The sequence below is a fragment of the Amblyomma mixtum genome, chromosome 6 (assembly GCF_055824585.1).
Source record: "Amblyomma mixtum isolate Tamu chromosome 6, ASM5582458v1, whole genome shotgun sequence".
Lineage (NCBI taxonomy): Eukaryota > Metazoa > Arthropoda > Arachnida > Ixodida > Ixodidae > Amblyomma > Amblyomma mixtum.
This window is the reverse complement of record NC_143017.1, coordinates 156,908,431-156,932,921: the sequence shown is the minus strand read 5'-3', so window position 1 is coordinate 156,932,921 and position 24,491 is coordinate 156,908,431. Positions and strand designations below refer to the sequence as shown.

Sequence of the window (24,491 nt, the reverse complement as noted above, 5' to 3'; positions counted from 1 at the left end):
GAAAGCAGGATCATATCACGGCGCGTAGTATATAGACGTGTGACTCAGACGGAAAGAACCCTGGCTTCGGTTCAATTCCGGCGGTCGCCCCCTATCGCAGACCTGCGGATGGACGGAATGTCGAGGCGGCCGCCAAGACAAACAAGAGACCCGCTGTGGGGGGAAATGCAATCGGGAGGCTCGAGGTCGGCGGCGCGGTAATTGTCCTGTCCTCATTGTCGTTGTTCGTCGTCGCCCAAGCCACGGACGAACGACTCCGCGGCGGCGCGCGCGTCACTCATCGTGCGCAGCAGATGCATGCGCGCGCAGGCATGCAGGCAGGCGCGGCGACGGGAACGAAATAAACGAACAGAAAAGTGAGGTCGCCCTTCCTCTCTAGTAGACGTCGCGTTCCCCGTGAAGGGCGACGGCGAACGCTTACGCGGCGATAGTTTTACGTGCGACGGTTGTGCAGGCATCCTGCGTTGTGCGAGGGAACTGTCAGTTCGCACGCAAGAAGTACATACGAACCTTTTTGTAACGAAAGGGTTTATAACGAAACATTGGATATAAAGAAGGAAGGAAAATTCCTCCTAAAATCTCGGTCAACACGGGCTATAACGAAGTAATTACCGCGCCCCTTCAACTTCGTTATAACGAGGTTCAACTCTACCATTTCTGCCTTGATGCCGAAAAAGTCTTATGCGTGTATTCGTCCAGGGGAAATGTATTCAGAAAAAAAAAGGGGGGGGGGGGGGGGTGTTCTTGCCTACTGATACTTATGGGGCGATTATCAACTGAAGGATCAGATTGTATTCTCCTCCATGTTGCTGGTATATTGTATGCGTGAAAATTTCACGCTTAAAGTAGAACGTCCTGAAAGCTTTTCTTGTTACCTAATCGAGAAGTTAATCACGAGATAGACTCGCATATGGCTGTTCCTTACACGATGAATGCTTGCGGGGTCTCCCGCTTATCTGTATAGCGCTGCTTCTCGGTTGCGTCCGCTGACATTCGCTCGTCCAGATGATGATGATGATGATGACGATATGATTTTGATGGGGCATCTTATATCATGCAAGAGATCTCCAGAGGTAGCCTCTGTGAGTATTCGGACCCGATTGAAAAGCTCTGCATGAGACTTATAGTTTCGAACAATTTTTGATAACTGCTACTCGCAACCGATTAGGGCGACACCTCACTGCGCGTTCTTTTATTTATTTATTTACATGATACTGCAGATTTTTTTGGTCCAAGCAGGAAGGGCAAAAGCAAAATGCACAAGAAATGGTTAGAGAACATCTTACGTACATATATATGTTTAAAATTCATGCATGCAGATATAAAAGCACTCCGATATACATCTTCGTCACATATAAAATAGTCACAAATGCACGTTTCAGAAGGGCATTTTCATTTGTTAAAAGACATTTGTGATGGCCTCTTTGAAGTTAGGACACGTAAAAACCTCTTCCGGTAGTGAGTTCCAATCACTGATTGTTTTCGGAAAAAATGAAAACTTATGGGAGTTTGTTTTTGCGAAGTGAGGAGTTAAGCTGTAGCTGCCACCTCCCCCTCTGACATAGAGCGGGGAATCTGATTAGGCCGTCCCATGTGGCGTGCCCAAATCACGTAAGCAGCGGGACGGCGAGGGCCGTATTCTCGACCTGTCTCTTTATTTTTTTTTTCTAGAGCTTTGGCTTGCATGAGTTTAAGAGGGAGAGGAGGTGGATCATTTTTAATCGCCGACATATTCGGTGTTAATGAAGGTAGGTTAGAAATGTTTGCTGTGTATTAAAATGTGCTGATTTGTTTATATAACGACTTTTTATGGCTGGAACGAGTCAAAAGGACTGCAGCCTGAATGCAGTGTTGAGCCATGATGAGAAGATAAGAGGACTCGACACAAACTTCTTATTTACTTGCCTGGGAGGTTGGCATTTCTTTTTCGTCTGCAGTCATGAAATGTACATGTTCACCGCAAAAATTTGAAAATTTGAAAATTTTCTACCAATATGAAACTAATTCGCGACTGAAAGCACGAAAGTATATCTAGGGCTCTCAACTATACTTTTCAGAGCTTGGAATGGTAGAGTGGGCGAGTTGTATTGAAGAAACATTGCAAATTAGACATGTTGGTATAAAATTAATGCTTGAAAAAGTAACGCCAGGACGAAAGCAAAAAGAAAGCGAACACACAGGCCGAAGATTGTCCTTTGTGGACGCGTTAGTAGCAGCCGATGGCAAAGAAGGATTAAAGGCGCGGCGATCAGTATAGAAGAAAGACGGGGCCAGCGCTGAAAAGAGTCATAAAAGAAATAAAACTTGTCAGGAGGCGGCCATCGTGCCTTTGTTGCTGTTTAGCCCAGGATCGTTAGAGTGCTGCCACCTGTTTCTCAGTGATTTAGTTTCGCAACACCCTGCATCGTCCAGCAACAATAATTAAAAAGAGTAGACTGGAAAGGGAACAAGTGCGCGAAGAGTCTAGCATGCACTACAGGAGATAGCATTCGCGATGAAAGATAATACGCGACCTTTAAGGCAAAGAAAATGGAACTGACGTGAAAGGTTAAAGAACGACGGAACTACACGGATTGCCGAAGCTCCACTTGACCCTCTCCTCTTTTGCTGTCGCTTTGAAGAGCATCGTGTTTCCTTCCAAGCTCCGAAAACTTTTGAAAACGCCAACACACTGAAAGGTCGAATGTCATCTTTCTAATGACACCGCTGCATTGGCTCCTTGTGTCGTGAGAAAAATAACTCGATCGATAAAACGAGAAAGAGAGAGAGAGAGAGAGAGAGAAGGCATTGGACATCCCACGCAGCAAGCAAACTGATCGAGATAAGGAAATTTCAGCTCTTGAGCCATCTTTAATTCGCGTATACGCTTTGACATGATTTCTCGGCCTACATATGCACACAGGCTGTTCATTTCTCTGGTCTTCGATTCCCGTGTCCGATTTCGGCGTTCAATTTGAGTAAAATGAAATAAAAGTCGGATAGGTTTAACTACGTGAAACGGAGCAGTAAATAAAGCGCCTACATTATAGCCTATCTATTTAGCCTAGAAAAGTGCGGGACTTGAGAGGTTGTTAGGAACAATTTGACAAAATAACGCGATGATTTCCAAATCAGTGCGTGAATTTTTTTTTTTTTTTTTATGGCATCAACTGGACCAGGGTCGCATTTCACAATGAATATATTTCCAGTTGAAGCTAGCAAGGATGTGTCCCAGGCTCTGGCACTTAAGACAATACTGCCCAAATCTACAACAAAAAGAAATGAATCGAAAAACAAATCATCACAAAATATGGCAGTAGCCTATAGGATTTTAGTTTCTTCGCTTGCTTCCTCCGCTTCGATATTGCCATATATTTTTGCTGCTAATCTTTCTTTGTTCGTTCGCACATTTGATACAGGCGCATCAAGTAAAGGAGCCTGTGCTTAGTTCTCCGTTGTCCATTTTTACAGTGTAGCTGTATAAGACAGCAGATGATGAGATTAGGAATAAGTTTGTGCGTGGAGTGTTGCCGTGGATCGCGAAGGGCATGAGGAGCGGGGTTTGTCCGGCAGTGGCAATATGATCATTGTGGTAAGGGTGGTGGCGTGATGATGGTTATGATGATGATAAGCATGTGCTGGCCAATGAAAATTCGATCCAGGCGAGCCGGTAGCAGCCACTTGCGGGAATGTGCCCTGCGAGGTGATGCGATGCATGTAAAGCGATCAAGGTCATGTCATCCACTCCTCAAGGCTACGTGACTCGAAGTGAGCTAACCTGGAGGAGGATGCGGTAATCTATTGCTTTGTCCCTGGAGGGCTGCTGGGCAGGGGAGGAGGGGGGAGAGGTGGTTCAGAAATTTTTGACTTTTTCTTCTCTTTTTATCTTCGCGCGTTTACTAATTTCCTACGGGCATTCCACCTCCAACACGTTTTCTTTCGTGGTGCTCTGATCTGAGGTCGCAGGCAAGGATTTCTTTTAAATGCGGAAACATTACATGGCTCTGTCGCGTCAGCAAAAAGTGCCCGCAAATTTGTCCGCACGATTACGTCGTTCTCTCAAAGTGTGATTTCGACAGATAGTGTGTGATAAAATGTTGCCGTGGGAAAAATTCGGTTGATGAGGTCCAATTAGTTCATTGAACAAACGCGCCGCGAAAAATGCACTTAGACGTCAAAATAGTCACCGGACGTCGATATAGTACATGGACGTCAGAACAGCAACGGACGTCGACATAGTATGTGGACGTCAGAAAAGCAACGGACGTCGATATAGTATGTGGACGTCAGAACAGCAACGGACGTCGATATAGTACATGGACGTCAGAACAGCAACGGACGTCGATATAGCGCATGGACGTCAGAACAGCAACGGGCGTCGATATAGTACATGGACGTCAGAACAGCAACGGACGTCGATAGTATGTGGACGTTTTGCTTTCGCATTGCTGCAGTGCGGGTCGCCGCGGTGATCTCAAAGTTTTTATTACATAATCCACAGTTCAGGTACCCAGTATGGCCAACGAAATTAATGCTTTGTTGGCGTTACTAAAGCGTTATCCCATCGCCTAGGAGCGACACGGCGATGGCAGCAAACAAGCTTCAGGTACGAGGAGCCGATAGTAGCTATTGCTACCAACGACTAAGTTTCATTTTGCTGCTTGTGCATGAGCACGTTCTGGCATTACCTCGCCTTTCTTCTGCACACGTAACAAAAAAGACAAAGAGGCTGGTTCGGTGGGAATATAATGACAGGAAAATCGCTGGCAAAAGTGAAAGTGATATCACGCGAATTTAATCTTTCTACACTTTCTTGTTCACCGTGGCATTCATTGTAGCTTGTGTTACTTAGCTTCTTTCTCGCCTCAGTTCATGTGACCGAATTTGCGTAACAAATACGCCTACTTTAGTGACCTCGGCGCGCAAATATATGAACAAGCGAACGCTGTACAAAGGGCAAAATGCAGTTCACCGTGCGTCCCACCTTCAGAGAGAAGCTCCGCGCGGTATTGAAACAGAAAACATGTGAAAGCTGGCAAATTTTATTCGAGATGAAAAGACGCTTCCCTCTTCCCTCTGTACTCTTCCTTCCCTTCGAATCCTCTTCCTCTCTCCCTCGACCGCTCCCTCTTCGGTCTTTGTCTGGGCGGACCGCTTTGTCCGCGCTGGCAGGCAGAGAATAATACACAGCTTACATGCGTCAGCAGAAAGGTTGCGTCTTTCCTGTTCGATATTGCTCCATAAACCGGAAGAGGGGAGCCACTTCTTGCTGTTTCTTCCATTTTTTTTCCCCGCCTGTTCTTCTGCGAGTCAGACGGCGAGCGACTCGTGTTTTCCCACAGAATGGGACCTCTCTTCGACGGGCGCCTCGTTTGACGAGGTACGTGTGTGCGTTTGCGCGAGCATGAGCTCGAGAAGCGTATGTGCGCGTGTTGTGTAACCTCCGCAGCCGGCCTTTGCGTGCGTCTACACGTACGCGCGTTAAGTCTTCTTCTCCCCCCCCCCCCCCCCCTCTTTTTATTCCTTTTTTAAAAGGGGGAGGAGGGGGAGGGGATGTGACGCATGATATCGGTAAACGATGCAAGCCTCCGCGCAAGCTTGTAAACTAGGCTCCAGGTGTTTGCTCTACATTCGGCACTTAGGACTTCTCCTTCGAGCTTCTTTGATGTTGATGGACGCCTTCCTTGCTTTTAAGGTCACTCCCCCCTCCTCCCTTTACTACGGCATTTCTTTCTTTCTTTCTTCCTTTCTTTCTTTCTTTCTCGTTCTTTCTTTCTTTCTTTCTTTCTTTCTTTCTTTCTTTCTTTCTTTCTTTCTTTCTTTCTTTCTTTCTTTCTTTCTTTCTTTCTTTCTTTCTTTCTTCCTTTCTTTCTTTCTTTCTTTCTTCCTTCCTTCCTTCCTTCCTTTCTTTCTTCCTTCCTGTCTTTCTTTCTTTCCTTCTTTCTTTCTTTGTTGTTACAGAGTCAAACAACATTTGCGTCTTTAAGAAAAAAAAATGGCGGCAAAATGGCAGCAAATGTCGCTACGTTTAGATAATGTCTGCTTGCCTTGTCACACGGACAGTTGAGATCTCGTTTGAGGAATTGTACATCACGCTCAATCCAGATCGAGTGAGGCTGTGCGGTCACTTTCAAAAATGGTGACCTTACTAACGCTTCGTTAAACCTTATTAAGATTCTCGAGCACGACTGAATTGGCTGCCGTCATTGCTTTCGAGTTAGTTGAGCAAGAAATTAACTTGCAACGGGATTAAGCAAATTAAGGAAAAAACGTATGCCACTTGTAAGCAAGCATGCGTTCGCGCGTATTTGAGACGGCATACTCTGGTTTAAAATTTGAAGTTTATTTGAGCTCGCGGTGCGTGGTGCGTCGTTTTCACAGCACTAAACGGACATTCCTTAACTTCGACTTTGTTGGTTGGAGGGACCAAGTGACGCATGCTGAACGGATGTTGAACCGCACCAACCGAGTCGCAGCCATCACCTGTCCACATATTCCCACGTAGTATGAAACAACTGATCATTTGATTTGAGAGTAAACTATAAATAAATGTCAGCCCACCCCTTACTTAAAACCCGCTAACAGGGGTCTCAGAAAACTAAACAGATTTTTTTTTTTTATTCGAGATGTTTGCCATTATGCATAATGCGAAAGGGAGAGAAAATTAGAAGAACGAGTGTAAACAAGCCTCGTTTAAAAACTGGCAAAAGTTCTTGATAAAGCGACTATCATGTGTCCACTTGCGATAGTCGCCTGCAACGTCCCATCCAAGGTCTACCTTACTTAGGAAGCGTCGTCGCACGGAGGCTGTAGCCGGGCAAGTCCACAGCCAGAAAGGTTTAGTTCGTGTATCTGTATGCCTAGTTCAACGGGAATAGAGCACGCCTGTACTACAAGGGCATGGAAAAAGGCAAACAGCTAAGTCGAGAAAAAAAAAGGAGGGGGGGGGGGGGAGGGGAGTGGCAGCTTTTTATGAAGGAAATAAATGCACGGCTACAAGGACGGTTAGCGCCCGTCCATGTCCTTTCTCGTGCGTGTCTTTTTAGCGCAATTCCTTTCTTTAAACAAGGACGGAATAAGGATGAGAAAATGCGCAGCTCCATCTGCTCATTATTATTCGTTAGAACGTAGATGAAATAAAGCAGGAAGTAAAAGGGTGGCCTCGCGCACGTCTGAAATGCGACCGCCTTCTTAGGCAGCCTTACGCTTCAAGCTCGAAAAAGAACGAAGTCGCAAAACGCGTAGCAGAGACATTGAGCAAGAAAAACCGGATCTTATGAATCGCGTCAAAGAAGCGCTTTTCGTCATGCTCCATTGTTTCTCTATTGCCAGGTGGTGCCGATTCCCGCCAGAGGAAGGAGAACCGGCCGGACTGCCTTCGAACAGCGGCTACGCTGGCGCTGCAAAGAGAGGAGGAAGGAAAGATGGAGAGAGTGAGAAAAAAAGAAAAATGAAATCGCGAAAAACAAGGTCGGTAAGGCAGATCCGATTAGCGCGCCAATCTGTCCCCGCGGATCATTAGAAGCGTGGTCGCATCCAATAAAACCTGTTCTCACGCGCATGGTTTGTTTTTCGGAGGCAAATGAGACGCTCGATATCGTACATCTTGCGAAGCAGCGCCCCTATCACTGCTTCTACTCGCCGCCAGAGCAAATATAGTGGCGATCGCGGAAGGCAAAAATTGATTTTTTTTCTTTTTCATTTGGATGTGTGCTAGGACGATGCTGGCATTCTTTTTCGAAGACAGGTTATCCTTCGCTGTTTAAGCAAGCAGATTATGTCTTCCTGTTAATTATCTTTTGTTTGCGCCTGAAATTTGCGCCGCTTATTATGTATGACAGGCGACTTAGAGTAGGCGCGGCTCGAGATTAATTTCGACATCCCGGATATGTTTTTTTTTCTATATGCGCCGAAATCAAGGCGTACGGGGCCAGTCCAATTCTGACTTCTTGCGTTGTCGGGATCCTGGCGCTTACGAGGCTTAGTTTACAATGCGAAAGCATCATAACTGTCTGTCGCGTCAGCAAAAAGTGTCCGCAAATTTCTCCGCGCGATTACGTCGTTCTCTCAGGATAAAAGTGTGAAATTGTGATTTTGACAGATAGTGTGCGATAAAATGTTGCCGTGGGAAAAATTTGATTGATTAATGCAATTAGTTAATTAATTAAACACGAAAAAATACACTTACACGTCAAAATAGCCATGGACGTCGCTATAGTACACGGACGTCAGAACAGCCATGGACGTCGATATAGTGTGTGGACGTTTTGCTTTCGCATTGCTCCAATGCGAGTCGCCACAGTGATCTCGAAGTTTTTACAGCCATGTTCGATCATTCTTGTTGAAGAATAAGCCTAACAGACGGAATAAAGGAAAACTTCAGCCACCAGCGAAGACATGCAAAGCATTTTTGCTATGTAATTTGTTTACTTTGTTGCAATTTAATATGCTGCACTGCATGCATACTGGTATCAGTAGGAACCGTTTTCTGTGGCCCTGACGACTTCGAGACGAATGTCTCGTCACGACAAACATCGTTAAATGCAACTCTGGGGAATCTATACTGTCACTATCAGTGTATGCAAACAACCAGTGCTTACCTCTCGTAATAACAAAACCCATCATGATCATCATCACCATAAGCTCGTCGCGATGGCTCAGTGGCTTTGTCGTTTGGCTACTGATCCCAAGGTTGCGGGTTCGATCATGGACGTGGCGGCTGTATCTCAACGCAAAAGATCAAAATTCAAAAACGCCCTTGTGCCACTCGATGTCAGTGCCCGGCCGTTAAAAGAACTCTGTGTGGTCTAAATTAATCCGGAGCCCTCTACTACGGCGTCCCTCATAGTCCATGTGTTACTTCGGGACGTTCACTATACAACGGACGATTTACAATTTACCAGTCATTATCATCATTATCCGCCTAACTACGCCCACGGTTGGACAGTCCCATTGGTCTCCACAACCCTGCCCCAACTGCGGGTGCTGTATTCCAGCAGAGGTCAGGATTTTATCCGTCCAGCTGACTCTGTTTCTCCGTGCTATACGTTTGTCGTCGCACACACACAGCTATATCTGCAGCGTTATATGTTTTAGGAGCAGAGCTCGTACCATCTGTGAGTACTACCGTAGTCAAACAAAAATAGCCCAACCAAGACAAAGCGTACGGGACCAGTCGAATCGGCAGCGTCCAGATAGACTACCGCAGCATCTAGAATGAAGATGAATGTCATTAGGGGAGAGTTTAAAGAAAAGTGGGAGAATAGTTATGGTAACTGTCGTTGCAGTCACCTTCAAAGCTTCTCTCATAGAGGAATGATCGGCAGCAACCTGTAAAAAAACTTTTCGCAGGACAGGCCGCAATCTTCGCGGCTGTAGAAAGCATCCTTGTTCTTTGACTTGGCCTCCCCCCCAAAAAGAAAACTCGAAGACCTTTCGCTGTCCGTGGCGGCCAAGAAATTACAGCTGCAAATGCATGAAGAGCAACAGTCCCATTTCACTAAAAATGCCCACTGGTGGGCCGACCCATATCACGACGTTAGAGCGGCCTAAAGAACACAATCGGCATCTATTCGGTGCGCAACTATCGAATAACCTATCTTCGGATAGCAGCCGAATTTCTACACGGGAAAGCTGCAGTGCCCCTGAACGGTGAATGAACAAGATAAAACGAAATTCAAATATCAAGAATTAGAGCCAAATTCAAGGAAATCAAATATCTATCATAATAAAGGAGGAAACAAAGGAAGAGGAAAGGAGGAAGGAGCTAGGACTTAATCCTTATTGACACCGTAGGCACTTCATCCTCATGTCCGGGCTCCTGCGCGAATGTCTTAAACCCCACGTTACGGGTGATACGATCTCACTGGTATTGTCTACTGTGCATTAGCCTGACTGCAGTCCGACGAAGATCTACGTGCAGAACGACTCCTTGTGCTGGGCCTGCCCACCTCTTTCAGCGACCTTTTACAGAGCCAACGAGGGGTTAACGCTTTGCTGTTAGCGTCAGTGAATAACACAGCTGTAAAGTGTATACAATGCCTAGCTCCGTTGGCACTGTTCATCCGTCAAAACTGCCAGTGAGAATAAAAAGAATAATTACGTTCGCCAGTGCTATACCTACTCATTGCAGCTGCGTGCGGTGGAAATTACTATGTGGTTCTGTGTTTCCGTTCACAGGTCGTGTCAGCATGATTGATTACGCGACAAGCGTCGTTACATGTTTTCCTGCATTGTAGAGTGTCTAGTTTAGTATTGCCGCTCATTCATAACGATTATTCGTTATAAAATCACGCAGGAAAACCTGCTGTGGGTATTTTGAGCGAGTCGCTAGACTGCAACAGTTTCTGCGTCGCAGCGTACGACAACGTCATAATTCACTGTTATCAATACCACAATTCTATACAGCAGTGAGTGAGGAATCTGTTAGCTCGAAGAAAAAAAAAAGCTTTTTACGAAAGGAAAGGGCGCACTATAGTAGGATACAACTTAGAAAAAAAAAGCAGTTGTTAACACTGGGTCACGGTCCGAACCATCCTGTATTACTGCGCTAGCCAATCACAACAGTAAACGAAGTCAGCTTTTTAATGTTTGACTTTATTGAACAAGCCAGGTATCATAATTCTAGAGGTTATAATTTTTTACTCTTGTGATTAGCTTCTCGTTAGGTTGCAAGAAAAGGTTTAACAACGGAGTACTTTTCGTCGCGGAAGAATTCTGTGCAGTGGCCCTGAATGTGGGCGGAGTTTCACTAGGCTTAAGTCGTGCCCGACTATAGCTGCCTCAGTTCTCGGTGGACACCAAATCGTGAAGTGACGAAGGAGAAGGTGAAAGAAGGTCCGTCGCAGCAGCCATCATGTTTACAAAAAAGGAGCACGGCGAAAAAAAACAAAAGAAAAACGCCCACTTTTGTAATCGGTTGAAGGTGGCGTGGCAGGGTGTGCAGCACTCTCGCTACGGAGTGCGGGGGTGAGATGAATGATGGGTGGTGCTTCTGGAAGGTGGAGGCTTCACTCTACAAGGATACAGACACACGCCGCAACTTTCGCATTGTAACACCAGCCGGATACTACTCAAGATCAAAGCGGCAAATGGCCCTCAAAAAGCTCCTCCGGCCATAGAGTTTCTTACTATTACCTAGAGGGAAAGCTGGCGGCGCTGCACTTCAGCCACCATGGACGCCCAAAGCATCATGGGGCGGTGAGCTACTTGTTGCGGCACAGTCGTAATTTTTTGGGAACATGGAGTGGCACTACTAAGACGTTTCATTCAGAAAACGCTGTTCGTGTGTGCGCAGACGACTTTCGCGCGAACGCAGTGGGCAAAACCCATAGTAGTGACAACGAGACGACACACGACGCCAATAAAAGGTTTCACTTTTCCGAAATGCCATTAAAAAACCTCTTATAGTATTTAAGCAACAACATCTTTTTTGAAAACATATTTACTTTTAAAAGTTCGCCTGTTAATTATGATATATTAGTTTTTATAGTGTTCACTACTTGGCCAATAGGAGAGCGAGTCGTCTCTTATTTTGGGCAAAATTTGCACTTAAATGCTTTTCTGCTCGTTTGTTGCTATCATTAGACAAGATATTGAATGTTAGGACGCTTGTAGTTATCAAACAGCTTTATTTTTCTATTATTTTTTGGCCAAAAGTTGCAGTTCCGCAACAAGTAGCTCACCGCCCCGTGATGCTTTGAGCGCCCATGGTGGCTGAAATGGTCTCGAGGGGTCGCCATGCAAACTCCCATAGACGGGCTGCCAGCTTTCCCTCTAGGTAATAGTAAGAAACTCTATGCCTCCAGCCAATGGTGTCGATCGATACTCTCCCTTGGCCGATTCTTCACCTCCTCCCATTGACCGATCCTCTCGGACCTACAAGAGTCGGATGCAACTCAGGAACAAAGCGGCTTTTCCACGTCGAAGCACCCCCTTCCGGCCTATGGCGTCGACCGATTCTCATGGCCCTGTTAGCGTGACAATGCAGGGAGTGGCAGACGTAAGGGCGATACCCCCCTCCTCCATGGTCGGGGATAGTCGCTTTCCTGCATTGTCATGAGAATCGGCCGACGCCATTAGCTAGAAAGGGGGGGGGGGGGTCCTTTGACGGGAAAAAGCCGCTCCGTTCTTGAGTTGTATCCGACTACAGTGTGAAATCGGAGATAGAAGGGGGGGGGGGGGGGGGGAGATGAATGGGGAATAACCGCGGCTTGAACGCATTAACAGCGACGTCATGAAAATCGGTAGACGCCATTGGCTGGAGGGCCTCCTTTGAGGTGAGTCTGCGGCTTCGATCTTGAGTTGTATCCGACTACAGTATTGCTTACGCAGTAATATCCGTGAGTGAGTCTGAATGAGCCACCCTTTGTGGTGGCGAGGTGTGGCCATGTCTCGCGTATAAGCGTTAACTCGCATGCAAAGCAGCGGCCACACGTGCATATGTTTAAACAAAGCGCAGTGGCTCTTGTCGGCCTGTCTGGGCAGGTAGGAGTACAGTCGGGGCAGGTATAGTACGCGGCCGCCGCGGCTGTAATTACGGCGACGTGAGGAGGAGCAGAGAGAAAAAGGAGCAGCGTTTCGCAAACGACCCGAGCGGCCACGGCCCTGCCTCAGCGGAAAGAAAAGCAAAGCGCAAACAACAGCTCTTTATTGCTCCGCTCCCCATGGTCCGCGCGGCGCGCCAAGGTGGCAACTTAATTAGCTTAAGCTTCCACTGAGCCTCGTTAGGCGGAGGAAAGGGAAAGTGCTTTTTTTATTCGTTTATTTTTCTAACCCTTTCCGGCACATATACACAGCGGTTGGGTGTCGGCTAGGGACTATTGTTATTCGCGGCAGTCACCCGTTGCGTATGACACCGTGTGAGTCTCGCGTGTCAACGCACTTTTTTTTTTTTTGTCCTGCGGCGTACTTTGAAAAGTAAATGTCCCGCACTCGGTTGTTTCTTCTAATTCTTTACTACGGACGCGTCTACATGACATCCTGTTAGTCCTTCACTTGTCTGGGTGCATTCATTTTCATATGACCTCTTGTTTTATTCGATAGCACTTAAGCCCCATGAGCTAAAATGCTTCGTCGGTCATAAAATTCGCCCATTGGCTGGAGGAAAGTGACGTCACTAGGCAGGAGCGTTGCCATTGGCTGGTGGGAAAAACGTCACCCGGTGGGAGCATTCCAAATGGCAGGAAGGAAGTGACGTCAGCAGACGGAAAGTGACGCCACTTCCGGTAAGGCGTCAACAGCTGCTAGTGCTATCGCGTTGGCAGAAGAATTGCTACTGTGGGTAGTTGCTATACCACCTCTATGTTTTGGAAAGCGCTAGATGCATACAAGGAAAGGAGGCATAATGGAATGTGTCCCTGTGTTTCTTTTTAATTGCTTCTTTTATGAGTCGCATTTTTTTCTTTTATTGAGCTGCGGGCTCCTCGATTGTTTAAAGTGGCTTCTATGTTGACTGGTTCCTTGCAAATCTTGTATCTTTTGTATTACACCTCAGAGCTCCTCGCACGTTTTAATGTTTTATTACGTTGGAGATTCTCTCTGTTGTAAGGGCCGTTTACTTGTGAATTACTACGTAAATTGCTCTATATTTTGTATGACTTTGTTTGCTTTTTTTATTGCTTTGTAAAGTGCCCTTCCTTCTTCGTCCTAACCATGGTACGCAGTATGTCTGTAAATAAATAAATAAATAATAAATAAAATAGGTATAGCGTGTTCAAGAAAACAACAAGCTGGTTAACTAATTGAACCGTGGCTTAGCTGACGCAAAATTTTGCACTAAGCGTTTAGAGCTCACTGCACGGCAGTTCAAGAAAACATGAGAGCAAGGCGGACGATCGATGGATGTACACTCGTTCTACACAAAGTTGTCAGTAAGCGGGGGCCCTTGCTATCACTCTTTATTGGTGAACACATCCGATGTGTCTCTTCTCCGATAGCTCTTCCTCGTCTGTATACTTCCGTTTTCAAGTGTACTCGCAGTTCGCCATCGCATTCTCACGAGACACCCAGAGCAGCTCAAAGATTCAATACAAGCGGTCTGAAGGCTTATATGCTTTCACGCTCTAAGTGAAGCGTCAAGCACCGTCCCGCCCGTCTTTACTGATTTTTTTTTTTCTATTCAGCGAGCCCGGGCTGGGTTTGGCCGCCTCCGTCATCGATCAGGCGATCGATCATCATTAGCGTCACGAGGCGGTCGCCGGCGGCCTTCCGACGTTCCCGGGAATTCCAGAGCCCGCGCCACGACGTCAGGAATCCTCTTTCCCTCTTTTCCATTCCCTCTTTCCTACCCCGCCCTCGCATGTGGAAGCATCGCGGTCGCTATGCATGACGGATACCCGCGGCTTGAGCTCACACACGTGACATTCGCTGTATTCAGGGCGCGACTTTCATCACCAGGTTAGCAGATCTTGAGCCAATGTGCGGTCTCAAATGCCGCGATATGTAACAATTAAGCAAGCAAGGGTAAGGAACTCAGGGGCTGGTTAAGATAGTGCTGCGTACGATTAGAGGACGATGAATTTCTAAGGACGACGACGACGCTGTGGTGCGCACTTATGTAGGTTCATCTGGACTCTGAGGCCATCGGCCTTTGCTCTCGCACACTATCTCCGCCTTTAAATAGTCAATTCGTAATAATATATTTATGGCAGGAGCGAACGCTCACTGAAACCAAGGAAAGCGTAGAGGAATGTTATGAGAAATTGGAGCATAGAGAAAGATTGTGAAAAATCACAGCATAGTACGGGACATGCGGCGGTTGTGGGTTCAGATCTTAACAAAGGCATATGGTTTGTCTTCTACTTTATGTAAAATTACCTGCTACTTTTCTGGTTACACTACTCATTTATAACTTTAATGAACAGCACCGCTAACAAAAATACATATTCCCCGAATTTTCAGTTGGATTCAGACTTCAGTGGCTGTTGGCTTCTTTCACACGCGATTTTTTCAGCAGGAAACTGGGATTTCTGTCACCGCTTTGCGACCGGGAGCGGATGTCGCACTCGTCGCAACAGCGTACAGCTGTACTTCAACAAGTCGGTCGCAGTGTACTCCACCATGACAATAGCGTTGCGGCTATCGCGGAGTGTTTTCACGTGCCTTTGCGACTGTGCCGATTTCTGCTTGCAGGACACGCATTGTTCTTCGTAGTATAGATTTCTAGCCGTGACGGGCGTGGAGTTTTTCCCCTCACTTCGCATGCAGCCCACCTGCGGCAACATTTGTTAATGGGATAACATTAAAAGCCTCATCGGGAAAAAGATGTCAGTCATGAAATTCGCCCATTGGCTGGAGTGAGGTGACGCCATCAGAGCGGATATTTCCCATTGGTTAGGGGCAAGTGACGTCACCAGACCGGAGGTGAGGTCACTTCTGGTAAAGGCATCAACAGCTTTTAATGTATCGCATTTCCAAACATAAGATAATTAGATGTCCCTGCGACCTTTTATTTCGAAAGCAATACTACTCCCAAGAACGGCCTTCTCGCGTAACGGCGCCCACTTGGCACGTTTGACCTTTAGAATCACCCCTGACGTCATACTATGCCTAGTGACGTCACAGCGTGGCGTCATACCAGGAGCGAGAGACGGGCTACCAACTCGGCTCGTCGGGTAGCGGCGGCCGCTTAGCGCGGCGCGCCGCGCTCCTCCCGCTAGAGGCGCTAGTGACGCTATAGCGTGCCGTCATACCAAGAGCGAGACACGGGCTACCAAACGGAGGCCGCCTGGTACGGCGCGCCGCGCTCCTCCCGCTGGAGGCGCTAGTGACGCTATAGCGTGACGTCATACCAAGAGCGAGAGACGGGCTACCAACTCGGCTCGTAGGGCAACAGCGGCCGCTTGGCACGGCGCGCCGCGCTCCTCCCGCTAGAGGCGCTAGCGACGTTATGGCGTGACGTCATACCAGGAGCGAGAGACGGACTACGACTACCAACTCGGCTCGTCGGGTGACGGAGGCTTCTTGGCACGGCGCGCCGCGCTCTTCCCACTAGAGGCGCTGCATATGCAGTATAAAACATTTGCTTTCGCAACCTACCAGGCTTAACCAAGGCTAAGCCCCCGCCAATTTTTCTAAAAGGTCTTAACAGGCGGGATATTTAGTATTGCTTTAGATAAAGCAAGTTCAATAGCTTTAGCCTGTACAACATTAACAAAACAAGCTTGTAATATCCGTTGCAAGAAGCTAGACAAAATGCTGTGAGAAACTGTTTTAACACAGTGGCACAGAAGCGGAAGCACCTTCAGTTTCGCCCAACCATGAACGCAGTGAATCCAAAAGTTGGGTGTCGCGGTCAGCGGCCAACGACCCCACTGTCAACCCTTGCGATTATAGGATTTGCCGACTGGCGCTAGGAACGATGGTCAAGAAGCTGCGTTGGGGACGGAAAATGTCTCCGCTGAAGAAGGGTCCTTTTGACACCCCAGTGAGAGGCGCCTGCATGACGTGCTCGTCAAAGTGCACTGTATCTGCGGTCCAGAATGGGACGTCACGGAACTCGGCGGCGACATGCTTCTCCGAAGACACTAGCGGGCCGCAACGCACACTATACCCAGATGTGTCGGCGGCGGCAGTCAGCCCGCTGGCAGGCGTTTGAGGACGCCGCGACATGTGAAACGACAACACGACGAGGCCAGCGGACGTGGCGGCGCTGGCTTCGGCAGGCGCTTCGCCGTCGGTAAGGGACACTGGATCACACCCAGCGCCGACGGTGGAGCGGAAACGCTCCCACGTATCGAGGTAACCCGTACGGTTCAGCGGAGAACGCGCGGCTGAGTTCCAAGTGCGTGACGTACGGGTACGTCCGGTAAGAGAGAGGGAGCGGTGTGGTATTACGCTTCGCGGACGAAAGCCGAGTTCAAGGTGGAGCATTGGCGGGGGACGGTTGGTGCCTTCCCCGGCGTGCGAGTCGTGGACACGATTGGTGTGTCATTGCAAATGTTATTTATCTTCGGAGCTTGCAATGGAAGGGAGAAGCTGATGACGTAATAAACCAGAGTAAACACTTCTCGGCCTCAAACACGGTGGTCTCAAATGAGTCTTCAAGAGCCAAGCACCACCTAAAAGTCTGCCCTAATTGAGCACGGTGGGCGTAGGCAAAAAACGTTTCTAAACCGAACTCGGGGTCTGTGTCAACAGATCGAAGTAAAAGCGCTTAAGTCGAGCTCTAGCACATGCACTCAGTTTAAACAGAGAGCTCTAGCGTTAATTCATGTGTGAGCCGTTTACACGCATGGCACGCGCGTGCGCAGTTCTTTGCAGGGTCGGTAACACTAGCGGTGTAGTGAGGCAGTGTAAAATTCAAACATTTTCTTATCTGCGCATGCGTGCTGTCCCTGCGAGCATAGACGGTTATCAGTAACAGTCGCGCTGTATACCATTCCTTGCCTCGACAATCGATCCAAGCTCGCCACCACAACCGGGTTGCATTATCGCGCTTCTGTTAAGGTCGTTCTGCTTCCTCTCCCGTCTTGACTTTCCTTCTGGCTACGCATTTGGCCACGTATACTATATATATGTATAAGCTGCAGATTTCATTAGTGCAGGTTTGTCCTTGCCAAGGATTTACGTTTGACGAACCGGCTTTTGTCGGAGCGCCGGTTTCCTTGTGATCGTGCGCGATGGCTCGACCGTGAGCAAGAAACCCGTTCCGAAGCGTAATCACGCATAAATTAAGACGCTAATTCGATCACCAAATCATTATTCTGGCGAGTGCTCGAGCGCAGCCTATGTAAACAGGGCCTTGCGCTTACGCCGATCTCCGGGCTGATCTAAAGCGCGATCTCCATGGATATTGGAGACTCGCAATCTATACGCATAAGCAGCCTTAATATCTAGGTCTATAAGAGCTTCTGCACGGTTCTAATCTCAGAAGCAACGGCTTGATGGTATATGAGAACTGTTGAATTTAACTGAACTGCTACCATGAGCATGCACCTCTTGACATCCGGGATCTGTTCGTCCGTTGCTATGCCGCGAATTTATGTCGACCGCGGCAGTTGTATGAGGTAGTTTTTCTGGATTATACAGAGTCATTATCGGTGAATGCAACCAGAAGCGTTGTTACGTCATCAGGTGGTATGTGTACGGCTTCTGCAAGATGGTCATGGGAAAAAGTTGAGCTCTTATGCAGTGACATCGCATCATTGTAACAAGCGGATCATTGTGACAAGAAGTACACTCTAAGAAAAAAAGGTGTGATCTTAGTCTTTTTGAGGGGTAAAACACTTGTCGCTGAGCTGACACCTTTTTGGGGGTAAGGTTACGCTGTTTCTTGGAGACTAAGTATTTATGCTCTCGCACATAGAGTAATGTTACGCTCTAATAGCCTAAACTTGCACTGACATAAGAAGAGTAACTTTAAACCAGTTAGGTATAACATTACGCCTTTCTAAAAGGGGTAAATGTTAGCCTGAGGAAAGCATAAACATATCCTAGCATGCAAGGTGCAAGTTTGCACCTTTAGCAGATAAATTTATGCTACGTATAGAAGTGCAAAGTTACTTTGTCAAAGACTAAACTTATACCGTCATAAACAGAGCAAAGTTTGCACCCCTGTGGTGCAAGCTTATACCCTTACATGATGGATAAAGTTACCCTTCTATTGGTACAAAGTAATGCCCTACTGCAAGGGGTATCTATGCACTACTCGGTGGTGTATTTATACTGTCCACACGAGAGCATTATTACCCTTCTGTAGCGTAAACCTGCCCACTGAATGCAGAACTAAAGTTGACCCATATGGTAGAAGCCCGAGTCTTTCTGGAAGTGCAGGCAGTGTCAAAATGTTGCGACGAATCTTTCATGTGAGATGGTCTGTGTCATTGTGTGTTCAGGTGCAGGTACTACTGCAGAATGTACACAAAGAATTCATAAACGAATCGGAGAAAGAAACATACCGTCATATTTATTTTGCCACATGCTACACCACATTACAGCAATGACCCTGGCAGTCTTCTTCATACAGGTGGAGGCAGTATGTACCATGTATTTGACCTGCACAGAGAAGAAAACATATAATGAATTTTGCAACCACAAAGCTCAGACGACGTGACCATGGGCTTAGTTAATTCAGGTCTAAAAGTGTAAACCACACAAAAGGCAGGGATAAATGGAAATGCATGAAAACAATGCCACAAGTGCAGGCTTCTGTTTATTATTGAGAACCAAAATCAGAAAAGATATGCAGGAAAAACAAAACATGTCCTAAATGGCAGCTACTTAATCACTCACATATGCTGACATTATCACAAGCACACTGGCTTCTCAGGAAAAATCCAGACTATTGTGCCCAGCTGCACGGTCAGGCTGTAGGCATCCCGGATGCCAGACTAAGAAGAGGGTCATATCGAGAAACAGAAAAACATGTGCATGAAATGGAAGCTACTAAAAGGTGATACTAAAATGAAATGCCGTTTAACAAACCCTTCCCTCCATTCTCGTGTTTTTATTTCTCCGTATCTAGAGTGGTTAAGGTTTCATGCAGCCCTTGCTAACAATATGTCTCTGGTCTCTGATGCCATTATATGTTTTGTTGCCCATACAGTGAATTTTCTTCCTAAAAGGGAAGTGCAGGTGATTATCTGAGCATCAATGAGTGATACTTCCAACTGTAATTTTCCCTGCATTATTACCTGTGAATTCATTTCCAATTAGCAAACAGCAGGAAGCTTGTCCCTGTGATGGCATTTTTGGGTGCATTCCATTGTCACAGCCTTTCGATACAGTTTAAATACCTGGTGAAAGGCCTATGCACAAAGGCTATGCACTATAAATCTTAGTGTACCACTCCTGGAAAACAAAGAAAAGCTTTCGGCTAAATGTGAAATAATAGCAAGGGCAACTTACACATCTAAAGAATTGTCTCCATGCATGAGGTAACGTCATACCCAAAAAATTATTTGGACCACATTATAATACAGATACTTTTTATTCACGTTCATAGCCTGTTTCATACTACACCTCTACATTATGCCTGTGTAAAAAGCTTTGGTTATGGACTGGCCTTCACTGACAGACTACATTAACTACACAAGCAGCATAGAACAGTCTCCTTCTAAAGCACTATTTTTGCTTGAGGAAATTACAAATCTCGTCTTTTTATTTAGACAGTGCTGCTTCATCCAATGCTTGCAGCATATGCAGCAGCAGTAATTCTCATGAATTACATTTTGCTGGCACAATAGAATGTTACCTTTACACATCTTTTCAGATGCTTAGCATAATGAAATTGTAAACACTGACTGACAGCATTCAAGAATGGCTATTAAAAGAGTTGCCTTCCATATCTGCTGTCACATGCAGGGAACGTGAGCTTAATTAAATTTTAAGTTCACTCCGATGTGAAATAAAACTAATATGGATTCATGTGAGTTGTTGGAAATTATTCACATCAGTGAACAGCACCTTCCTACTCAAAAAGAAAGTGTGAACAGTGCAAAGAAGATTAACAGCCTCACGTAGCTGCATATCACATTAAGCTTCACATGCATAAACGGTGCTAGTCATATTAGCTTGGTAGCATGCCACCCTGCCAAGCATTACCATAATTGTGTCATTTTTTTCTGACGTCAGCAACATGGATTGTAGGCAGCGCCTCTCAAACTAATTCAATATGAAATCTTTGCTGAAGTCCAGCCTACTTTTGCAGAAAAAAAACTGCATTTATACTTCATGCCATAAAAGTGGTCACAATCAAACCATTATTCAGAAATTCTTCCAGAACTAAGTCCTCGAAAACATTGAAAAGCTCTAAAATCTCTAATAGAATGGCTGCAGCTGTGCAACATAGCATACTATGTTCACGGATGGACATCAAGTGATGATGAACTTGCAACAATGTCCCAATTACATAAAAACATACATACCACACACATCTAGTCCCGGCCACTTGTACGGTTTTGAAGAATCCAGGCTGAACTTCGGTGCCATGAGTGACAATGGTTGTGCACCTTTGCATCCCTCCTTCTCCCAGGTGCACTGCAATAGAGGCGTCATTTATAGCGTTAGTGTAATGGTTAGTGATAACTTATATGTTCATTAAACCACGTAATGGCAGCACACATGCTCAAAAAACTACAGGAATATTTTGAAAATAACAAACAACTTTTTATTCCAAATTTTATCCATTACAGCACTTGCCACATATTTATAAGAGGCATAATTGGCGCAATGCACTGGCACAGTAAGCCTACACAAACTTCCACAGCACAATGGCCTATTACCAGTGAATTGCCACTAAGTGCCTAACATAATTAACATATTTTCTAACAGCCACTGCAGAAAAAAGAAAACTATACTGCTACTGCTTACGAGATTGACAGTATTCATTACAGAATTTTTTTTTCGTTGACAGATTACAGCAGTGCAACCAAAATCCTTATTGTTCTAAACAGAAAAGCTTAGATACTAGCGTATTCTTCTATTCAACCTCTTAGAGCGACATCAAACCTAAAGTCTCCCTCTTTCATAAGAGAATACAAGAGCAGAAAAAGAGGTGACATAGACTGTACGCTTTTGTGAGCTAATGTTTGGCCACCAACTAGCCCCGACCTTTTCACTAGTAAAAAGAACTAAACAAGTTCACTTTTCTCTATTAGTTCTCAGCCTGAGTGAAGAGCCAGTTACATATCAACTTAACACCATTAGCAAGCGCATCTTGCCATTCGAATGCAGTAAAACTGCTGGCATGATAAGTCACATTCTGGGTTAGCAAAAATATTGCAAGGTGTAAGCGAAAACGGCCGCATGCCAGGAAGCGCAGAGCACAAATGAGCTGCTAATTTCGTGCCTATGCATAAATAAATTTCACGTTTACTGTTTTATCGTTTGCTTGCTAGTCCGTGATAAAGAAAAAAAAATTGACGCCGTCCATTCGCAAAAAAAAAAAAAAAAGCGGCCTGGCAGAAGGAGTTGCCTTGCAGCGCTAAAATTACAAAGGGATTATGGTCCAATAAGAATCACATATACAGTGCTGCAGTAGATGTGAGCACTGCGCGCAGTACGTGCCACAGAAGCGCGCACCCTAATTTACTCGCCCCTTACAGAACGGAGACTGCGGCTTGGACTTACCTTACTGAATGGTCGTGAGCAGGGACAAATACTTGGCGTTGAAGAGACGACCGGCAATGTTCTTTCGCACGGCAGACGAAGGATCATGGCCTGCAGCGAAAGAAAGCATGAGAAAGACGCCGGCAGATTGCGCCGCTGCGATCGTGTGTTGTACACGATAGGCTCCCTCCGGCCGCACGCGACCGGCTCAAAACAAGAAAATAGCAACAAGCAGCGGCTCGCGCACACAATCCATGATAAAAAAATCTGTACTGAACAGACCATAACTTGATGGCAGGAAACAACCCATATGACCAAACGAAAATGTCACTTACTTGTACGGTTGAAATTGGGCGCAAAGAATCCGTACGATGAGGGCGCCGCGACGATCTGGCGTGCGCTGTTTCTTTCAGACGTTGACTCTTTCGCGAAGATGTCGCGCACTGCAGCGTCACGCATCGATGAAGCTTGCACGATGAAGTAATCGCTGAACAGAACCTAAACGCACACAGGCCCGTACTACAAGATGAAAAGAGGAATGCGCGTCGCGACTTGCACGACGGCACCCAGTCGCGGTAAACAGCGGCTTCGTCTTCGACTCTACGCGAGCGGCCAATCCAAATAGACAGGCACGTGACCTGAAGAGAGAGAAGGGAGAAACCACGAGAAACTACAACCCATCGCCAGCCATCGCTTCCAAAGCTTGCTTCGCACCATAGAGGAATTACAGAGGAGGTTTTCCTTCCTCCATGCTTCGTGCCTTTCTTTCGTTCCGCCGGACCCCGCGCTTCCCCTCTTTTCCTTTTCTCCGCTGACTGAAAGAACGTCTGCGTTCCCAGTAATGTCCCAAGGTCAAGCCGCCCGCGTGCGGGCGACAACCTTTGGTCGTTGCAATGTGCTGGTAGCTTATTATTTTTGCATGCGCCTCTCTGCCCTTGTGGCACGTATTTTTCCGCGCTTTCGGCGTGCGCACAACTCTTCCGTTATCGGAGACAACGAGCGCGGCGAGACTCGTCTTGTCAGTCCTTGCAGTATCCCTTTGAAGCTTTTAATGCAGCCAACTATTACGCAGTATGAATTACGCAGATGCTGCCGTAAATGTGTGGCGTATGCAACAGAATAGTTTTCAGAGCAGCTGCAGCTTAAAGTTACGAGCATCATTCGGAAGTTCTCGTCAGCTCTCATTTACTACCGCGTACAGAAGGCACTGCGAAATATATATCAATAAACTGCCCTTCCTGTACTTCTAAATCAGTCATAGAACCGGCTAAAAAAGCGATGTAAATGCTGCAGCATTATTGATTCAATGTCAGGCACAGTAACAGTTTTAAATACTGATATTGCCGCGTGATATTGCTGCGAGAAATTTCAACTTTATTTTGTGCTTATGGGGCCGCACGTGTGAGGAGAATCCGAAGAAAGAAAAACCGCTCTGTTCAAAAATAGTTTAACTCAATCGAAATAGATACAGCTGTAGAAATATTGATTTAATAAAGCCGCATCGAGTGATCAGAAGCGTCAGGCAAACAAAGGGGATTCACAACATTTGAGGAAGATGGCGCAGAAGAGGGCTTCAAACGACAGTCGACAACTGCTGATGCAGCAGTTCTCACCTCTCATCGTTCCAGTGTTCGCGAAGTTCTCAAAATATTTTCAAAATGGGTCAACAGAGCAGAAATGGAGCACTGCCAGCGCTATGCCAGCAAGCATCCGTTAAGACGCTTCAACCGACTGGTTATTCGGGCGATTCCGTCTATTATACGCACTTTCATTTTATTCAATATAGGCAGTTGCCACCGCTGAATTTATGCTTTTGTTAAAGATTGGTTCGTCAGTGCGATACAATGTGTCCTTTAGCTCAGTTTTATTTGTGCATACAAGACAAAAGTCTCAGTCATCCGAAGCAACTTACGATGATGAAGGAAAACCTGCCGGTTTATACGCCGTGGTTTCATTTATTTTCGAGCTTGGGTCTTCGGGCAGCGTCTATCTAGTGCAATGTACTGTTTAGTGCTTATCATTAGCCTCTAAAAGAAAGAGTTATTTCCTGACGCATGAACCATTCCATAAGAATTCACAATGCACTGCCTCAATATAAGCGCCTTGATTACTGTTTCCTCTGGCACCCGGTTTGTTGCGGAATTCTATACTTCCATAGCGCTACAGTTCGAAAAAAAAATTGGAGGCAGTCAACTTCATTTCTGAATATCAGTACTATACTTGACTGCATTAAAGCTGCGCGGAACAACCTAAAAGCTAAAAGTTACGCACACGTACACTGAGTTTAAGCTAATTTCTGCTCTTGTAGGCGTGCAGCACAATTTCATACGCAAGAGAAGTTCGAATAGACTTAAATCGCGTTGGTCACCTCGCTCCCTGTTTATCAATGTAAAATAAGCTGAAATTGAATTGCTTCTATGTGAAACACTTGTACGCGCCAAAACATGATCAGGAAATGCAGC

The 24,491-nt window shown here is 46.2% G+C and overlaps 1 long non-coding RNA gene across 2 annotated transcripts; it reads right to left on the bottom strand.

Annotated features, from left to right (window-relative positions):
• Positions 1-18,605: 18,605 nt before the first annotated feature.
• LOC149340917 (uncharacterized) lies at positions 18,606-24,147 on the bottom strand. Of its 2 annotated transcripts, XR_016283672.1 has the most exons (4): positions 22,365-23,009; positions 22,051-22,140; positions 20,847-20,958; positions 18,894-18,975 (listed from the first exon to the last, which is right to left on the bottom strand). It is a non-coding gene; the product is annotated as an uncharacterized LOC149340917 (long non-coding RNA). The 2 variants fall into 2 exon arrangements; XR_016283673.1 differs by having other exon boundaries at positions 18,606-20,958; positions 22,365-24,147.
• Between the last annotated feature and the right edge of the window lie 344 nt (positions 24,148-24,491).